Below are 19,543 nucleotides of genomic sequence, written 5' to 3'. Positions count from 1 at the left end.
TCCATACAGCTGCTGCCCAGGATTCATTTCTGCCAGTCCTATTAACAAATTTGAAACCCTTATTCAGTCTTTTTATCCTGCCCTGGTATAATGTCCCTTTGTTGGTACATTTGTTTCTGTAGTGAGTTATTCACTAATTCTAGCAAGAGAGTACAGCTTTTCAAACACAATACCAAAAAAGGGTCTTTTTCTTGTATGGAGCTTCATTCCCTTTGGTTAAACACAAAATTTGAAAGAATGCTTTAAAAAGATAGAGAAAGAAGATACAGACCCACCTAGGCAGATCAGACAAATCCATTCCGCAATGGAGTGTCAAATACTGCAACCAAACAAACCTTAAATTCCATTGCAAACCTAAAGCAATACATTTACATGCATTAGAATTCTATTAAGCAGTTTGGAGTCCCCCAAAATTCCACAGCAATTTGAAGAAAGGGAAATTTGTCTTCATCATTCCCCCAGAAGTTTTGATAATTAAATAATCTAGTGGGCCATGCATTATCAAAACTCATATCACGGGCAATGCCATTCCAATCAGACACAATTACTTTTCATGTAATTGCCTATCAACCAGCTATTGATTATGGTAAACCTTTTGCCTAAATTCAATTAATTACTGACAGACCTTGCCATGCCACTTTGAACTTCTATTTTATCCAAGTTTTCCAAACTGTTTCCTAAGAGATAATATTATTTTCATTTAATTATAATTCATTTTAAGTACTGGTCTCCAATGAAATTTTCTTCTTAGCAACATTTAAATGAAGGAAATATAAGCACACCGCTATATTTAGCCAGTTTGGAAATTATTTTCAGATCATCTCCCATTTAATCTCATTGTTATTGCTATTTCTTTATGAGGCAGATGGTAAGAGAAGGGAAAGAGGAGAAGTAAAGAGAGGAATCATTGAACAAATGTGGACTGTTCTGTTCTAGGCTTTATCTGATTGAATTCTCACAAGGATTAACCTTCAACAAAGATAACAACACCCTTCTTTGACAATTGAGAAAATTCAGGCTCAGGGATTTAAAGTGGTTTGATTGCCCAACGTCAAAGTGAGAAATTCAATGTCAGTAATGTTTTTGATGGTTTCTCCCTCACATAGTCATTTGGTAAGTGGTGGAAATAAGAATCTGAACCCAGCCTTGTCTGCTCCAAAACTTAAATATTATGCTATTCTGATGAGTCATAGAGGACCACCTTGGGAAACAATCCCTCAATAATTCTAGAACCGTCCATGTTTTAACTAGATACTTGACTTTTAAAAGCATTTTATTATTTTTCTTTTCTAGACTAGAACATATCCTCTAGTATTATCTCCACATCATTCCTCTGTCAGTACAAAAATGCATCCAAAAGAGCCAATATTTTTTACCAGGAGTTTTGAAAATCCCATGACTTCATATCCAAAGAAAGAATTATTGTACTGGAAAAGTTGTTGTACTGAATCCTCCTCTTAGTATTGGCAAACGCTCTAGTGTTTTAGCTGAAACTATAAAGCAGACAAAGCTATGTGATGAACAGTCTCCTAGAACTATTTGTCACTGATAACAGAGGCTTCTGTAATAAACGGCCAGAAAGCACTTTTCCATTATAAAATATTACATAAGTACTGACTGACAATAATACCAAACCATGCCAAACTGCAATAAAATGGCCCTTATGAATTATATAAGCAGCAAAAACAGGATCAAGCACAGTCAGTCACACTTTTCCATATCTATCACAAACTTCAAGTATACTGACAAGGACTGTTAGACTTTTTAAAGAGAATGTTAGAACACCCTCCTATGAGGCTTCAAATAAGTTTCCTTTGTTCTCAATGAACAAACAAATTCTACAAAAGATGAGATGAGAAGGATATTTTGGGCCTGAATTTTACTGGCCAGAAAGATGAGTATCCGGTGGTAGATAATGCAGTTACTACCTGAGAAAGGTGTGCAGAAAAAAAGTCACAATACACCATTAAGCCAAAGGATTTTAAATGTTCCAGAACTTTTCACATCTGCTCAGCACTTAGATTCTTTATAAGATCCTAAGAGAGAAAGAACTTGGATTTTTCAAATTATTCTAATGGACAACAGTGGAAATAAGATTGTTTTTTAGGTTTTTTTTTTTTCTTTCCTTTTTAAAGAGACTTCACTGTAGGCCAAAACAAAAGCAGGCTGCCAGTAGACAAGCCGTCTGTTTCTCAGCATGACTGCTTTTAGAGAAAGGAAAGCACTGAGCTTGCTGAATTTGGAAATAAAATGTAAAACCTACTACTCTCCTTAATACTCTTCACAAATATATATCTTCACTCAAGGTCTCTGTCCCAGAGAGACTGGCTCTCTCTAATCCTTCTCATAAAATAGGCCCCCTCCAGCTCTTTCCTTTCATTACACTTAAAACAATGTGTACTTGCATATGTAGTGTGGATTTATTTAACATCTGTCTCCTTTATTAAAATAGAAGCTCCATGCAATCAAAGACCATACTCCCTTTCTCCTAGCTCCTGACACAAACACTACAATATAGTAAGTGCTCAATGAATATTTGTTAAATTACTGAATAAATGAGTATATTAAACCTATATTCTGAGGCTACAAGTAAATATTATCTACACCTAACCACCTATTTAAGATTGCACTTTACCCCCAGAAATAAAAATACCCTTTCAACTATTTTCCATAATTATCACCTTCCAACATATAACATAATTTATGTATTTATTATGTTTGTCATTTATGGTCTGTTCTCACCACAAGAATATAAGCTCCATGAGGGCAAGGATGGGCCTGGAATTGTGCCTGATTTATCACAGGTGCTCAACAAGTATTTGCTAAATGATGAAGGGGATAGCCTCTTTTAACATTAAGCATTCACGGATACACTATTTTTGAGTTGACTCTATTGAAGTGCTTATAATGTTACCTGGAGAGTTAAAATGTAGGGCATTAAAATACATATTTTTTTTTATTATACTTTAAGTTCTAGGGTACATGTGCACCACGTGCAGGTTTGTTACATGTGTATACATGTGCCATGTTGGTGTGCTGCACTCATTAACTTGTCATTACATTAGGTACATCTCCTAATGCTAGCCCTCCCCACTTCCGCCTCCCCACAATAGGACTCGGTGTGTGATGCTCCCCTTTCTGTGTCCAAGTGATCTCATTGTTCAATTCCCATCTATGAGTGAGAACATGCGGTATTTGGTTTTCTGTTCTTGCAATAGTTTGCTGAGAATGATGGTTTCGCGCCTGATCTCGTCTGATCTCGGAAGCTAAAGTACATATTTTTAATTCCAATTTTGATTTATAAAACGATCGCAATTATTAAATTGCCTTATTATTTCTAAAAGTGCTTATAGCTGTTTAAATCTAATTTGAGTTCCAGGTTTATTTTTTTAGCTAAGTAATCTAGAGGCAACTTTAAATTTATACATCTATCAATCATTGTCTCTTGATTAATTAAAAGAACAGAATTTTAGAACAGGAAGGAAATAGCATAGATCATCTGGTCTCTCTGTCCTATAACCAAGTAAGGATATCCAAGTAAGTATCCAAGTAAAGATAAGCAAACTCAGGGAATTCAAATTAATTTCCCAAAAGCATACCAACACTTAGATGTGTTGCCACGACTAGACTCCTGGACCAGACCTCTACATTTCCACCTCAAACAGCACTCTTGCAAAGTATGCCGTGGGCATTCTGAAGTGTACACAATGATTTTTTATTCTCTCACTAAAATTTTTTTCAAGTAATTGTCATTTCTCATTGTTTTCTTAAACATTTAATTATTCTTATGATTTATAAAAGTCTTTTCCCTTCCTTCTTGAGTAATTCTGCTTAAATAATGTCATCAAAGATACCTTTAACTCTGATTATCACAGCTTTTTACAAAGAATGTTGCCACTGTGGTTAGTAGATGGAAACTTTGTAATCAAACTATTACTATTTCTAGTTTCTAGAGGTTTGTGGTCTCTCAACAATTGGTATCTCAACTATTGGACTGTATTGCTTAAAGGCAATTGTTCAGTTTGAATGATAGCTTTAAAACACCTACATAAACAAAATACCTACATTCATAGCACAATGACTGTTACATGACTTTAATCTTTACATGTTCTTCCTTCACTAAGATTGCTAAGACACCTCTAATAAGAAGCCAATGTTCCCTTGATTTAATTCTCAAGCAGTTAGAAATAGCATGAAATTTGAATCTTATAGGGCTAATGCATTACTTTTACCCTTAATAATGCCATATAAACACTCTTCTCACAATTTGTTAATATTCTTTTTTATTGAGCAATACTTCATATACCATAAAATGCACCATTTTCAAGTGTACTATTCCATGGTTTTTAGCATAGTCACAAAGTTTTGCAACCTTCAAAACTATTTAATTCCAGAACATTTTCGTCATCTAATAAGAAATGATATTTTATATTTTATTATCCTGGTGAGAACTCTTTCCTAAATAAAATAAATTTTTATTTTCCTAAATATTTTCTTAAGTAAAGTGAAAAGTATAGCTTCTAAGACATCTCTACCTTGACTTTGTCTTTGTTTCATAGTTGATCTTTAGCTTACTTACTTCAAAATCTTCCAATAAGTTCAATTGAGGTCCTATAACTTCTGCTAAAATAAAAGGATATCCCAAGCATATTTTAGAAAGTACACATGGTAAAAACTATCATATTCTCCAAATCACTTTCAGTTGTTAGTAATGTGGACTTTAATATACTAATATTAATATATTATCCTACGCTAGTCATCCAGTAAACCACCTGCCATGTGTTTGGTGCCCTGTTGAAGCATCCAATGTAACCAGAGATGTTCAACCTAACAGTAGATCATGTTCATATATTAACTGCTAACTTCGCCTCAGAGTACAAATTTAAAAGCAACATAAACTCTCTCATGTTACATCACTAATACCTCACTGAATTACCTCTTGGCAATTCAGATAATCTATCATTTATGCATCCAATATTAACTATGGATCAGTAAGATTATAATATGAAACAAAATTACTGTATAGATAGAATAATCCTGGTCCCAAACATATCTACATATACTAGGCAATAATGTAAATATTAAGTAGAGTGAAAAATGTCATTGGGATGGTGCAATCTTGTTACTCAAATGCCAAACAATAATCCTTTATGTTATTGCAGTAACATGTCCTATCTTTCCCTGTGCCCTCCCTCTAAATTGACAAAAAGTTATATGTAGAATCTCTTTAAGAAGGACACAAAAACATAATTCATTCAACCAACAGTGTTGGGGTCCGCGTGTTTCCTAAACAAAGGAATGAACACACAAGACAACACAAGACAAGACAAACATGGCAGCCGCCTCGAATGGCGCGCTCCGCTTTATTTTATACAGTCGTTTGTGGAATGTTGCCAAGTCACAAGACACATTGTTGTTTTTATGACCTTTCCCTGACTTTCTGGATTTTCAAGATGTTTACATACAAACAGGCCCCCAACGCCCTGCTTCATTTGCAAGAGCAGAACTTATGGGGAACGCCCTGCTTCGTTTGCGAGAGCAGGACTTACGGGGAACGCCCTGCTTCGTTTGCACGTAGTCCTCTACAAACAGTATTTATTGAACACTAAAATGGATATATGTTTCACATGTATTCCTTTAGGCAACCACTCCTACTCATCCCCTGGAAATCCTGCCCTATCCATGCTTCCAACGGAAGTAACATCACCCCCAAATGCACCCCCAGGTCTAAGCCTTCCTCCATGAGTTTGCACTGTCTTGAGTACTTTGAACAGTCTTAAGTAATTTGGGAGGCTAGGAGCTCTTTAATTTGGCAGTAAATTCCAAATTTCTGAAAGAAGCACTTTTAAGACACTCATAAAAGATTGTAAGTAAGTCAATGGGAATAAAATTGTATCCACCTGTCAAGAGAAATTTCTATTTAATGAAAACACTAAACTACATCATTGTCAAGGGATCCAAAATACTTCAGGGAAATCAGCATGAAATGTTGAGCCAAACTTCTCCAATGCTTGAGGGAGCAAACAGCATGTTACATTGGCTCAGCCCTCGCCACTTGATATGTTTACACAAACATCTAGCATTTCAGACGGTTATACAAGACAGAGCAGAAGGGTCATTTTGGTCTCAGGGATATGACCAGACTAACAAGATTGCATCATAAATTCACACAATAGCATATCTAGAGCCATGAGCTGGTTCAGCAAATCAGAAGACTTATTAGTCTTAATACTACCATCCTCAACAAATGAAATTAATGCCATAGTGGCCCTAATGGAAGTTGGCATATATAAGGGTAACTGTCTTCAACTTCTTTTATTTAAAGAACACTTAACCTTGTGTACTCCCAATATAATTATTTTCTACATTAGGGTTGAGATTTAGTGTTAAAGCTTTCTTTCTTCTCTATTGGCTTTTTATAATTTCCCTGTGTTACATACAGTAAGACTCATGCTGGCAAGTGATCAATAATTTTGCTTGTCTCCCCAGCCTGTACCTCATCCCATCCATGGATGTGGCCAATTTGATGACAAACTCAATGGACCACCTCAGCACTCACTTGCACCAATTGTGACTTCCACATCGAAGTTCAAGGAAGTTCTGTGACAATTTCCAACCAGATATTAACATATAGCACCAGAAATGTTAGCAGCTATGACAAGGCAGCCAGGGAATAGGTAGCCTGAATAAAAAAAAAAAATCTTAAAAAATGTAACTCAATAATAATATATTATCAGTTTACTAGTAAAAATATGTCATCTAATTTATGCCACATTTAAGTATGTGAATTGATAGAAGGGAAAGGAGGAAGATATACTTGCAGAACCTATTTTGCGTAGTTGCAGGTATATATAATAAAATAATAAAGAAGATTATTTTTTATAAATAGAAATATAATAGAAGTGTATTTTAAACTATTTTCTCTTGTTTTATTTTTACTGATGTTTACTTCAAAATTACATTTGTCTCACTCTTGTCACTCCACTAGTGAATTCTCAGAAATCTTGATGATTTTTTAACTTGAACCTTAGAGTATTCCTTAAGTCTTAGCTTAAGAAATGATATTTTATCTTATCTCTCCACTAATGTTTCTGCTATTTCCTTCCATAACCCTTCCATTCTGTGAAAACAACAAAATTTCTAAACCATATTCATCTCTGAAAGAGCCAAGCCTTCCTTTCTTTACAGATGCATTTGAATAATATACCATTTGAATGGTAATTCTAGAAATTAGAGATACTATAATTTATAGTAATCTTGTTAATTACCACTAATTATAGTAATCTTATTTAAATTTTCATTCCCATTTCATTCAGTCTCCATTCCCTCACTGGACAATCTGAGGCAGTCCTATTTCCTTCACTTACTCAGTCATTCAACAACTAGGGCATAAAGATGAGTAAGAAATATGTTCTTACTTAACAACAAGCAAGCAAATAACTGGAACAAATAAAAGAAGCAGGTGTTATAAAAGACATCTCTAAAATCAACAGAGCAAAGGAAAGAAGCACTGCCCAAGTGAGAATCTTTTATTCTAGAGTGAGGCTGGGGGGAAAAGGAATTAGAGAAGGCAAGCTAGAGACAGTGAGAAGACTTACCTGAAGAACAAGGCTTGCTTCCTGTAAATCATTATTCACCAGAAGACTGTACAGGAAGAGAGGGAGCAACATAAGCAAGACATGGCTTTGATTCTCATTTGTGTGTAAAATAACACCACCTGGAAATGATAGCTGCTGCTGATGATGTTCATTCTATCACTTTGTGACTTAGTGTTCTCTTTATAAAATCCTTTACGACATCATTGCTGGCATTCTTGTTAGTCTTTCATATTTCCTTAGTCCAAATAACAACTGATAACAGTATATTACAAGTGCTACCACATATTTAAGGATACATAGCCATCACATTTCAAGGAATCTATCTTAGAGAAATAGCAGCATGGTTGTATAAATATACAGGAACAAACACATGTAGTGTAATGTCTATGTAGAACTATAAAATTCACATTGCATTTGACTTTCACTTAAAGATTTGAAGCATAGAGAACTGCAAGTAATATCACAAATGCTCTCCTTTCTTTTCATGTATGCACCCAAAAACCCTTCTCACACAGCTATGGGCAGTTTTGTGGCCCCACCACATACAATATAAGAAAGAAAGGAAAGTAGCATCTGAACAGAGACTACTTTACTCAATGAAAGAAAGTAAAAACAAAGGACAGTATCATCTCCTGACTTCAAAACTTGCTACGAAGCTACAGTAGTCAAAACAGCTAGCATGCTGACATAAGGATAGACACATAGATCCATGAAGTAGAATTGAGAATTCAAAAATAAATCCTTACATTTATATCAATTTATAGTTGACATGGTTGTCAAGATCATCTGATGAGAAAAGAATAATCTTCAAGAACTAGTGCTGGGACAACTAGATGCAAAGGGATGAAGTAGGACCCCATACACAAAAATTAACTCAAAATTGATTAAAGACCTAAATTTGAGCACTAAACTTTATTTAAACATAAATATCTTAAAAGAAAACATAGGAATAAATCTTAATTACCTTGGATTTGGCAACGGTTTCTCAGCTAAGATATCAAAAGCACAAGCAAAGAAAGAAAAATAGGTAAATTGGATTTCGTCAAAATTTAAAATTTTGTTCATTAAAGAACATTATCAAGAGAGTGAAAATACAATCACAGCATGGAAAAAATATGTGCACATTATATGTGTAATGAGACTTTGGCATCCAGAATATATAAAGAACTCTTACAAATCAACAAAAAATAGACACAACCCAGTTTTTCAAATTGGCAAAGTACTTGGATAGACAGTTCTCCAAAATTATAAAAAATAGCCAACAAGCACATGAAAAGATGCTAGATGCCATTAGACATTGGGGAAATGCAAATTAAAACCACACAAGATACTGTTTCATACCCACTAGGGTGGCTATATTCAAATAAATGGAAAATAACAAATGCTAAGGAGAGGAGAAAAACTGGAGCCCTCATACATTGCCTGGTGAGAATGTAAAAGGGGGCAGCTGCTATGGAAAACAATTTGGCGATTCCCCAATAAGTTAAACATAGAATTACCATATGAGTCAACAAATGCAATCCTGGGTATATACTCAAAAAAATTGAAAACACGTGTCTAAATAAAAAATGTGTACATGAATGTTCATAGCAGCACTATTTACAGTGGCCAGAAGATTAAAACAACCCAAATGCCCATTAACTGACAAACAGATAAACAAAATGTAGTATATCCACATAATAGACTATTATTATTCAGTTATTTTACACTGTTGCTGGGATTGTAAACTAGTTCAACCATTGTGGAAAACAGTATGGCGATTCCTCAAGGATCTAGAACTAGAAGTACCATATGACCCAGCCATCGCATTACTGGGTATATACCCAAAGGATTATAAATCATGCTGCTCTAAAGACACATGCACACGTATGTTTAATGCGGCACTATTCACAATAGCAAAGACTTGGAATCAACCCAAATGTCCATCAGTGACAGACTGGATTAAGAAAATGTGGCACATATACACCATGGAATACTATGCAGCCGTAAAAAAGGATGAGTTTGTGTCCTTTGTAGGGACATGGATGCAGCTGGAAACCATCATTCTCAGCAAACTATCGCAAGAACAGAAAACCAAACACCGCATGTTCTCACTCATAGGTGGGAACTGAACAATGAGATCACTTGGACTTGGGAAGGGGAATATCACATACCGGGGCCTATTGTGGGGAGGGGGAAGAGGGAGGGATGGCATTGGAAGTTATACCTGATGTAAATGACGAGTTGATGGGTGCTGACGAATTGATGGGTGCAGCACACCAACATAGCACAAGTATACATATGTAACAAACCTGCACGTTGTGCACATGTACCCTAGAATTTAAAGTATAATAATAAAATAAATAAATAATAAAATAAATAAATAAATAACATTAAGATTGAAAAAAATAAAAAAATAATAATAAATGGAATAAAGTACTGATACATGCTATAACATGGATGACCCTCGAAAACATTACAGTAAGTGAAAACTAAGTGAAATCAGACACAAAAGGCTACATATTGTATGATTCATTTATATGAAACATCCAGAAGAGGCAAATATATAAAGACAGATAAATTAGTGGTTTCCAGGAACTGGGAGGAGTGGGGAATGGGGAGCGACTGCTTAGTGGGTCCAGGAGTTCCTTTTGGGGTGATGAGAATGTTATGGAATTACATAGTGATGATTGGTGTACAATATTGTGAATATACTGTCACTGAATTGTACACTTCAATTGGTTAAAATGGTAAAATTTTTGTGAATTTTACCACAATCAAAAATGAAGCTAAAAATATTGTCATCAATTTGTTGCCGATTACAAGGAAGAAATAAACAATGTATTAAAACTTATTTAGTGGGAGAGTGTGCATCTTAAGCTGAAAGACTGAGGAGTCACTTCTTTTTGTGTGCATATAACATTGTAAGACCACATAGCAAGTTATTTAGATGCCAGTAGAGTAGCGAATACGAGCAAGAGCAAGCCAGAGAAGGATGCAAAAAAAAGTGATGTAGTTATGTGTCACATTGATAAAACCATCTACTGTCAAATAAGTTTTTAATTATGCTCAGTTAAGTCACAGCTCCTTCTCAACACAGAAAACACAAATACCTGAAGCAAATGAGGAAGATAGTGTCTTTCAGACAGCTGTCTACAAGTCAAGAAGAGAGACCTCACTCGAATCTAAACTTGCTGGGACCCTGGTCTTGGACGTTCACCCTCCGGAACTCTGAGAAAACTGCTATTGAAGCCCAGTTTATGGTATGTTGTTATGGCACCCCGAGCTGACTCAGACAACACTTCCAAAGGATGTTCCAATTTTTGGTTCCTCCCTCCACAAGCACAGGCTTGCTTCACCTATTGTGCCAGGCACAGCTTCAAAGGTGATCTGTCCTGCCCTGCCAACTAGAATGTTGAGGTATATTCTCTAAGATTTTCCTCTGTTTCTTGTCTCAAGATCTCCTTGCTTTTTAGTCTTTCTTCCCTTTTGGGTCCTGCTTTCTTTTATCAAAATTGATAGCAACTAATCTGATCATCAGATCCCTTCAAAGGAATTAACAACTCATAAAAACTACCTGTTTCTAAGAACATTTCTTTTTAGCTAAAAACTACCACAGCTATTTTCTCCAAGAAGAAAATCCCTAACGGTGACTATTTCAGGTACTATAACAACTTATCTGGGAAGACGTGCTTGGGTGAAAATACATGTAAATGCCCATCAAGTCACCCGTGCATGAAGCCAAACTTAGTTGTATTGATACTCCTAGATCAGAGATTTATTACTGAATATTTTCCTCCTCTGAGTCTTTACTGCATACAAGAAATACCGTTTTAGGCTTACATGAAGTCAAGAAATTAGACTTACTTATTTAATATACATTTTTGTGTTTACTCATATACATTATAATACAAAATAATCACATCATTTTAGCATTTAGCTTAAAGGGGGCTTTCACAATCATTAATCCTTTTAAACCTCACAATCGTTAAAAGTTCATGATGTAAATAATGTTGTAAGCAGTATGAACCAGGTCAGGAAGTTCTCAGCAGGAAATAGGGATTTGGACAAGGAAATGGATTAAACTAATTGAGACTGAAGACAGTACAGTGCTGGCTCATAGTAAACGCTCAAATACACATCGAAATAATGAATCAGTACTCTCAATCCTACAGGAACCTAACAATCCAGAAGCCTACCTGAGGGAGGGCAGAGAAATAGAGAAGGGCAGGCAACTAAGGCCTCAGCATCCAAGCCAGGAAATACATTTCAGGTGATACAAAGAAGAGCGGGAAAAGAGCTAGTCCAGTTCTAGCAGGTGACTAAGAGAAAACCAGGTACCAATGCAGAAGATCATGGGAAACTTGAACACCCATGATAAAGGTTAGGTAAGAAGGCTGAAGTCTGACACTCACAAAGTGCCCTTGTACCAAGATTCCCCCAACCCAGACACTAGTCATACAGCATCATTATCAAGCCATTCGTAATAACCGAAACGGAGTTTGAAACAAAGATCTAGAATTTCTTCTTCTAACTGGCTAGTGGCTTTAGGATAACAGGATAGTGGCTTTAGGACCTAGCAGGATAGCAAGTTACAAGTGGAGTTGTATTCCAAATCCTATACACCCTTGCTACTCATGGTGTGGTCCATGGAGCAACAACAGCAGCAGCAACCTAGAAATGTGTTAGAAATGCAGACTCTCAGTCCCAGCCCAGGCTTACTAAATCAGAACCTGGGGTTTTGTTTTTTGTTTGTTTGTTTCTTTGTTTCTGTTCATTTGTTTTATTTTATTTGACTTTAAGTTCTGGGATACATGTGTGGAACGTGAAGTTTTGTTACATAGGTATTCATGTGCCATGGTGATTTGCTGCACTTATCAACCTGTCATCTAGGTTTTAAGCCCTTCATGCATTCGGTATTTGTCCTAATGCTCTCCCTCCCCTTCCCCCTAACCCCCCAACAGGCCCTAGTGTGTAATGCTCCCCTCCTTCTGTCCATGTTCGGAACCTGGTTTTAATAAGGTTCCACATGGTTTGCACACATAAAAAAGTTTGAGAATCACTGCTCTACATCATCATACTGCCATTCTCCTTTTCACACAGGTTCCTTTCTTCCCCTGAAGGAATAGCATAGGGTTTACAAATAAAGAATAAAAATACTTTGTATCTTAAGAGAAAAAGGGAAATTCAAAGCAGGGAGAGTTCTGAGAAGGCAGAGAACTTCCAGCTGTAGAGATTTGAATCAGTGCATTTGTCCTGATCTTTGAAGAAAGAATAAGATATACACAGGCAGTAATGGGAAGTGTGGAGCTGTTTCTTGCAAAGGGAACCCAGTAAGTGAAAACAACTAAGCAGGAAAGTACAGGACATGTAAGAGAATGGCAGGTGGTTCTGTTTGGCTAGGGTATAGAGTGTGTGAAGAACAATAAAAATACATGTGTGAAAGAAAAATTAGGGACAGCATAGGGGGATTATAAAATGATTAAAATTCATGCTTTATTGGGTAGGCAGTGAAAATTGAAAGGTTTTGAGCAGAGGACTGATGGATTCAAAATTAATCGTTAACCTTCAAAAACGCTAATTGCTATTGGGTTGCAGAAATAGAAGTGGAAGATCAAAAAAGAAACGATGTAGAACTCTAGTGGTGGATGAAAGTTAATAAGAGACAAGACTTGAGGGGGCAGCAGTGGGAATAAAGAGGAAAGGGAAAATCTCAGAGACATGATGTTGTGACCTTTAAGCTAATATAGCTTTACAGGATGGAGCTCTACAGATGACTCATCTCCTTTAGCACCTGCTTATTCAGGTCACAGTGCCATATATACGTGGAGATGTACAGTACTTCTATCATCAAAACACAAGTATCATTAAAACACAAGTATTTAAAACCCAGCAGAGCCCTGCAGTGTCTGTCCCACTGTAAGTGCCCCCAGTTTTGTATTGAATATTCCTGAATATTGCCAGAAGAGCATCTCTCTAGGCAACAAGTCATATGTAGCCCAAGAGCCAAGACCTGAAAAATCAATTCTCAACTTGATAATTGTCACCTTTGGTAGAATTCTCACCTTTCACAGATTTCTTTAATCACAGTGGCATTTAAGGCAAAAATCAAACCCACAAAAGTATATTTACATTGAAAATTGTAACTATAAATGTAAATCCCATTTAAATGACTGCTATAGCAAAATTTCTCTCTCTCTCTCCCTCCCTCCCTTCCTCCTATAAATTTAAAAGCTAATAAAGAACAACCATCAGAATTACCTCTTAGTTATCTCTAGACTGGGGTTTCCAAACAGGGCAGGATTGACATTTTGGGCCAGGTAACTCTTGTTTGTGAGGGGTACTGCTCTGTGCACTGTAGGATATTTAGCCGCCTCCCAGGCCTCTACCCAGTAGATGCCACTTGCAGCCAGTCACCTTCCCCACTCCTTACCCCACCAGTTGTGGCAACCAACACTGTCTCTGGACATTGCAAAGGTCCCCAGGGGTGGGGGTAGGGAGAACATCACCCCTGACAGAGAAGCACTGCTCTAGAGCAGGCCAAATGGCAGGCGCATGATTCCCATTGAGTAATATGAATGCAAGAGGGGATCACTTAGAACTCTGAGAATCTTGAAGTGCATTTCTTTGTGTTTCTTATTTGGAGCAGTTTAACTTATCCAAATCCCAGACCCACTAAATTTTACTATCTGGTTGACAATATCCGCTCTAATGAGTTTTCCTAAGTGTCTAGGACTCTAAGTTATCTCAGAAAATGTTCATTTTGCTTTGGAAAATGGTATTTGAGTTCCATGCCATCAGGACTTAAAGTACCTTACTAAGGCATCTTTTTAAGAGACCGTGCATATATAATAAATTTCAAATCTCTTTAACAAGAATTCTAGAGTGTCAAGCAAAAACAAGAATAGAAGACTACACCTAGCAAGCAGGAATTAAAGATAACACAGGCCTGGGGAACTTGAGAAGAAACAAGTGAAATCCCATCAACATGCGTTTTCATCAGATTTGATTCACATAGCCTCAGACCTAAGGAGTTTCATCCAGTGCTTTAAATGCAGTTCAGCTGGAGCCAAACCACACAACTGAAACATTCAACTTCATGTAAAGTGAAACTCAGAGAAGTTTTGCCAGCTGAGACCAGAGCCACACTTACAAATCAGAAAGGTAGTGTGGAAATGATGTTTTCAGCACTCTGCGTTTGCTGGCACTGGTTATTAGTCTTGTCAATTTAAGCTCTTGAAAATAGAATCTTTTAGGATTCTAGAGTGCCATTCATATATTGCTCGTCTGTTATTTCAGGCCACTGAGTAAATATCGCAGCAATTCTTTCATAGTTATCTTAATCGTGGTAGACTTTAATTCGAAAGAACAGCCACAGATAATTTTTCTCTAAAAAACTTACTTGCACTATTATAATCTGTTTCTCATTATATGTGTGCTATTCAAACCATGCATAGCCCATAAAAATCTCAGAAAGAGCTACAATACATTAAGAAGAATAGAAAAATCATAATGGAGTTCCATACTCCCAAATTGTTCATGGAAGGCAATTACGAAAACATACGGCTCTTATTTGTCGCCCTCTGGATCAAGGTCTATATAATTATTCTGACAAAAATTTCTATTCTACGAGAAAAGCCATAAATGCAAATACTCGGAAAGTAAACAACTAGGGTACTTAAAGGGACATTTGAATGCATGGACAAAGCAGTTAAGTGGTTGGGGTCACCTCTCCTTATGTGGTTGTAGTCATACACAGGGTGAGGCATGGAGACGCCACCACTTCCATTTTCATAAGGCAAAAAAAGTATGGAAGAGAAATATTAGTAGCCACCTCAACAAATTTTCTCCATTATAGGTTTACTGTTTATTACCTCGAGAAACATTTCACAAATACCTACTGCAGGTGAGACATGTTTCCTGTCTTTAATGGCTTGTGGTATAAAAGAGAAATAACAGATTCATCACAATGACCTAATAGATAAGGCATAAGAATCATAAGCACAATAAGAAATGTTAATTATGTTCTATGGCCATACCACCCTGAATGTGCCTGATCTTGGAAGCTAAGCAGGGTCAGGCCTGATTAGTAGTACATGGGTGGGAGAAATGGTAGTTAAATTGCCATGGGAATTTTGAGGAGGAGATTGATTCCTGCTGTGGGTATAAAAGAAGGCTCTATGGGAAAGAGAGCATTTGATCTGGAACTTCAAGGCCTAGGTCAAATACATTCTTATAGAAAACTCTCACAATTCCTATTGCTGAAATACTTCCCAGACTTATTATTCCCAAATACTTTTTCCACACTCTATATAGCTTTGTCGTTAGTAAACGTCTGTCTGTGTTCCCTACTAGACAAAAGCTCCTAAAGGGCTACAGTGTGTCTTTGTGATGTTCGTGTTCCCGTTTGATGCCCAGCACGATACCTTATCATGATACCCATCATAGCCTCTTAGTAAACACTGTAGATTTGATCTTATCTGAAACAAGATATGTTATGTTGAATGTTGCTATTATCTGTGATTCCACAGAGTAGAAGCTTGCTGACCATTGCTTTTTACCTGGCCTTGGAGTTTCCATGGTCATCGAGAGCAATGAAGGACACAATCCCCAACAATTCTATGTAGAAGGGAACATGGTTGCCCTATACCTCTAACACTCCACGAAACATTTTCTACTTTTCTCCCCTTTACTCACTTCTCCCCAGGGGATATGGAAGAGCTTATCTAACTGATGGATTTGGTAATAATTGGGTATTCTCTCCATTTTGTTCCTATCAGGTGCTAGTTGTTGGCACAGGTCTGCCCCAATGTGAGGAGGCCTGTCTTAGCCCAGTATTACTGGGGAATGGATGGGAAAGTGTAACAAATCCAGAGATTTAATTTAAAGACAATCTGAGTCTCATACTGACCTACTTCTTCCAACTAACCCTTGTTATTGATAAAGGTCACTCTTTGTATTCTATCTATTCTTAATAGAATTTAAATACCACATAACCAGGAATTTGTGTCTGTTTTGCTCAATGATTATATCCTGGCTTCTAAAATATTGCCTGCCATATAATAGGCAGTTAATAAATATTTGATGATTTGTTGAACACATTTGTTTAAACACTATATGATAAATGTTTGCTAAGTGGGTGAATAAATGAATGATCCTCTCACCCCAGTCACAACTTCTACATGTTTTTCAAACTTTTACTCTGTTCATGATATTTGAAAAGATATATAGTTTAAGAAATACATTTTTTCTATATTCTAACATAGGTTTGTTTAGCTACAGAGAATGGTGAACTTTACCTATTACAGTAAGTTCCTGTACAGCAAGTGCTCAGTGCTAAATCCCTAATTAGCATTCAGGCCCAGATCCAATTTTTGGTGTGTGGAATAGATTTAGCCACAGAATGTTGTTCTCCTATTCAGCCAATCAACTATATCTTCATGTACTGCCAGCGTATAAGTTATCCAGAGAAAAATAATGTGTGTTTTTAACTAATAGGGATCTTAAATCTATTAGGAGATTCTAATCTAAGGATTTTCATTTTGTACATAAGTAACAAGAAGATAGGAACATGTACTTCTCGGACCTGGTCTTCAGCAAATAATGATACGAAACAACCTTGTTACCTTGTTATCTTTTTTCTTTTGTGTAACTTGTTATTTAAGGGGAAAAATGAGGAAAATAGAGACAGACAGAAAATTATTTTTTCTTCTTTGGAAATGAATCATAAAATCTTTTTGGTAAGTTAAGACCAAAATAAGTATCCAAAAATGTACACATTGTCAATGAAGACCCTCAAGATAATTATTCAGTGTTTTAAAGGTTTTTCTTAATATCTAGAATAATTGAAGATCAATTATCTGATTTTATGTTAAGACTAATTTAAGACCTCTATCTATATGCAATTAACCATCAATTAACTTTGATGCTCCTTAACATCTTCATAAATTTAAAACTGACAAAATATTCTAAGATGCAAATAAACAGCTGAAAGTATGTTTAATGTATCTATTACAGTAGTATCACATTGCCTGATAAAATTAATGATTTTAACAAAAACTGCTTTGGACTCAAGGTGATGAGGTATTTCCATTTGGTTTTGCCCTATAATAAAGCACTTGAAATCAACCATATGTCTTCTCAATATGTTCTTTGAGAATCAAATTAGGTAGCCAAAAATTTTCATCACATCTGTAATCTATTTAAATTACAGAGAAGTAGGTATGAGGAGATAAGATAAAAGAAAGGGAGAAAGGATACAGTTCATTGTTTGGACTCAATGAATTGAGAAAATACAATAGTCAGTTTAAGAAATGAGCACAGAGCAATAAATATAAGGGTACAAAATTAGAGTAGTAAATTGGAGGAAACAAAATTGGATTCTAGAATTATCCCAAGAAAAAAGCACAGAAAGGAAAAAAAAAGGAGACAATTTCTAGAATAATGAGTCCGCTAAAATTAACCTGACAGGAAAATTTACCATCCTTTACATCTGCCTCTATATCCCTGTGATATGGTTTGGCTGTGTACCCACCCAAATCTCATGTCAAATTGTAATTCTCAGGGTTGGGGGAGTGACCTGGTGGGAGGCGATTTGATGGTGGAGGATTTCCCCCTTGCTACTCTCATAATAGTGAGTTCTTATGAGATTTGATGGTTTAAAAGTGTGTGGCACTTCCTCTTCACTTTCTCTCTCTCTCCTTCTCTGCCATGGTAAGATGTGCTTGCTTCTCCTTCACTTTCCACCATGATTGTAAGTTTCCTGAGGCCTCCTCAGCCGTGCTTCCTGTATAGCCTGTGGAACTGTGAGTCAATTAAACCTCTTTTCTTCCTAAATTACCCAGGCTCAGGTAGGGGTTTTTTGTTGTTTTGTTTTGTTTTGTTTTGCTTGTTTTTTGTTTTTGTTATTTTTTGAGATAGAGTCTCACTCTGTTGCCCAGCCTGAAGTGCAGTGGCGGGATCTCAGCTCACTGCAACCTCTGCCTCCCTGGTTCAAGCGATTCTCCTGCCTCAGCTTCCCAAGTAGATGGGATTACAGGCACACACAACTATGCCCAGCTAATTTTTGTATTTTTATTAGAGACGAGGTTTCTACTAAACCTACCATGTTGGCCAGGCTGGTTTCAAACTCCTGACGTCAGGTGATCTGCCTGCCTCGGCCTCCCAAATTGCTGGGATTACAGGCGTGAGCCACTGTGCCTTGCCTGGTAGTTCTTTTCAGTAGCGTGAAAACAGACTAATATACCCTACAACTACAAAAGCATTAGCACTTCTTGGGAAGGGTACAACTAATCAAACTGCAGCAAAATCATTTTTGGAAGCTATAGGCTACTGTATCTGGATTTATCCATCTAACTCCTCTATTTCTTAGAGTGATACTCCCCTTTCTCTTTATTTGGCCCCAATACTCTCATTGTGCTTAATAATGACAGAAATAGCCTTGAGCTTTGGCCTTTGTTGCAGATTTAAAATGTCCACAAAGTCTTTCACTTTCTTCCTGTAGAGGTGAGGTCTATTGAATGCAGGTGGGCTCTGTGTCTGCTTTGGCTGATAGATTATGGAAGTAATGTTGTGACAGTTTCTAAGCCTAGGCCTTAAGAGACTGGCATGGTTTCTTTTTCTGGATCTTGGAATACTTGCTCTTGGAACCCAGCTACCATGTTTTGAGAAAACCCAAGCACTGTAGTGAAGAGGTCCAAGCACCCTGATGGAGAAGCTCAAGGCCTCCAGCCTTGTTTTCCAGCTGAGCTACCAGCCAACCATCAGCACAAACTTGTTAGCCATTGAACAAGCCATCTCAGAAGTGGATCGAACAGCCACAGTCAAAGTGCCCCAGCTGAAATCATGTGAAAAACATAGCAGTCATCCTCCACCAAGCCTTGTTCAAATTGCAGATTTGTAGGCAGAATGAACAATGTTATTTTAAGCCACTAAGTTGTGGTGTGGTTTATTACACAGTAATAAAT

At 36.7% G+C, this 19,543-nt stretch overlaps 1 long non-coding RNA gene across 2 annotated transcripts in view; it reads right to left on the bottom strand.

The window, feature by feature from the left end:
* The window catches only part of LOC103886227, a 77,096-nt gene extending 68,004 nt beyond the window's left edge, over nt 1-9,092 (bottom strand). For both annotated transcript variants that reach the window (XR_004175978.1, XR_004175979.1), the window contains exon 1: nt 7,599-9,092. This is a non-coding gene — a long non-coding RNA (uncharacterized LOC103886227). The remainder of the gene's footprint in view (nt 1-7,598) is intronic.
* Between the last annotated feature and the right edge of the window lie 10,451 nt (nt 9,093-19,543).

The sequence above is a fragment of the Papio anubis genome, chromosome 1, assembly GCF_008728515.1.
Source record: "Papio anubis isolate 15944 chromosome 1, Panubis1.0, whole genome shotgun sequence".
Classification (NCBI taxonomy): Eukaryota; Metazoa; Chordata; class Mammalia; order Primates; family Cercopithecidae; genus Papio; species Papio anubis.
The sequence above is the reverse complement of the archived record's forward strand: the minus strand, read 5'-3'. Positions and strand labels throughout refer to the sequence as shown.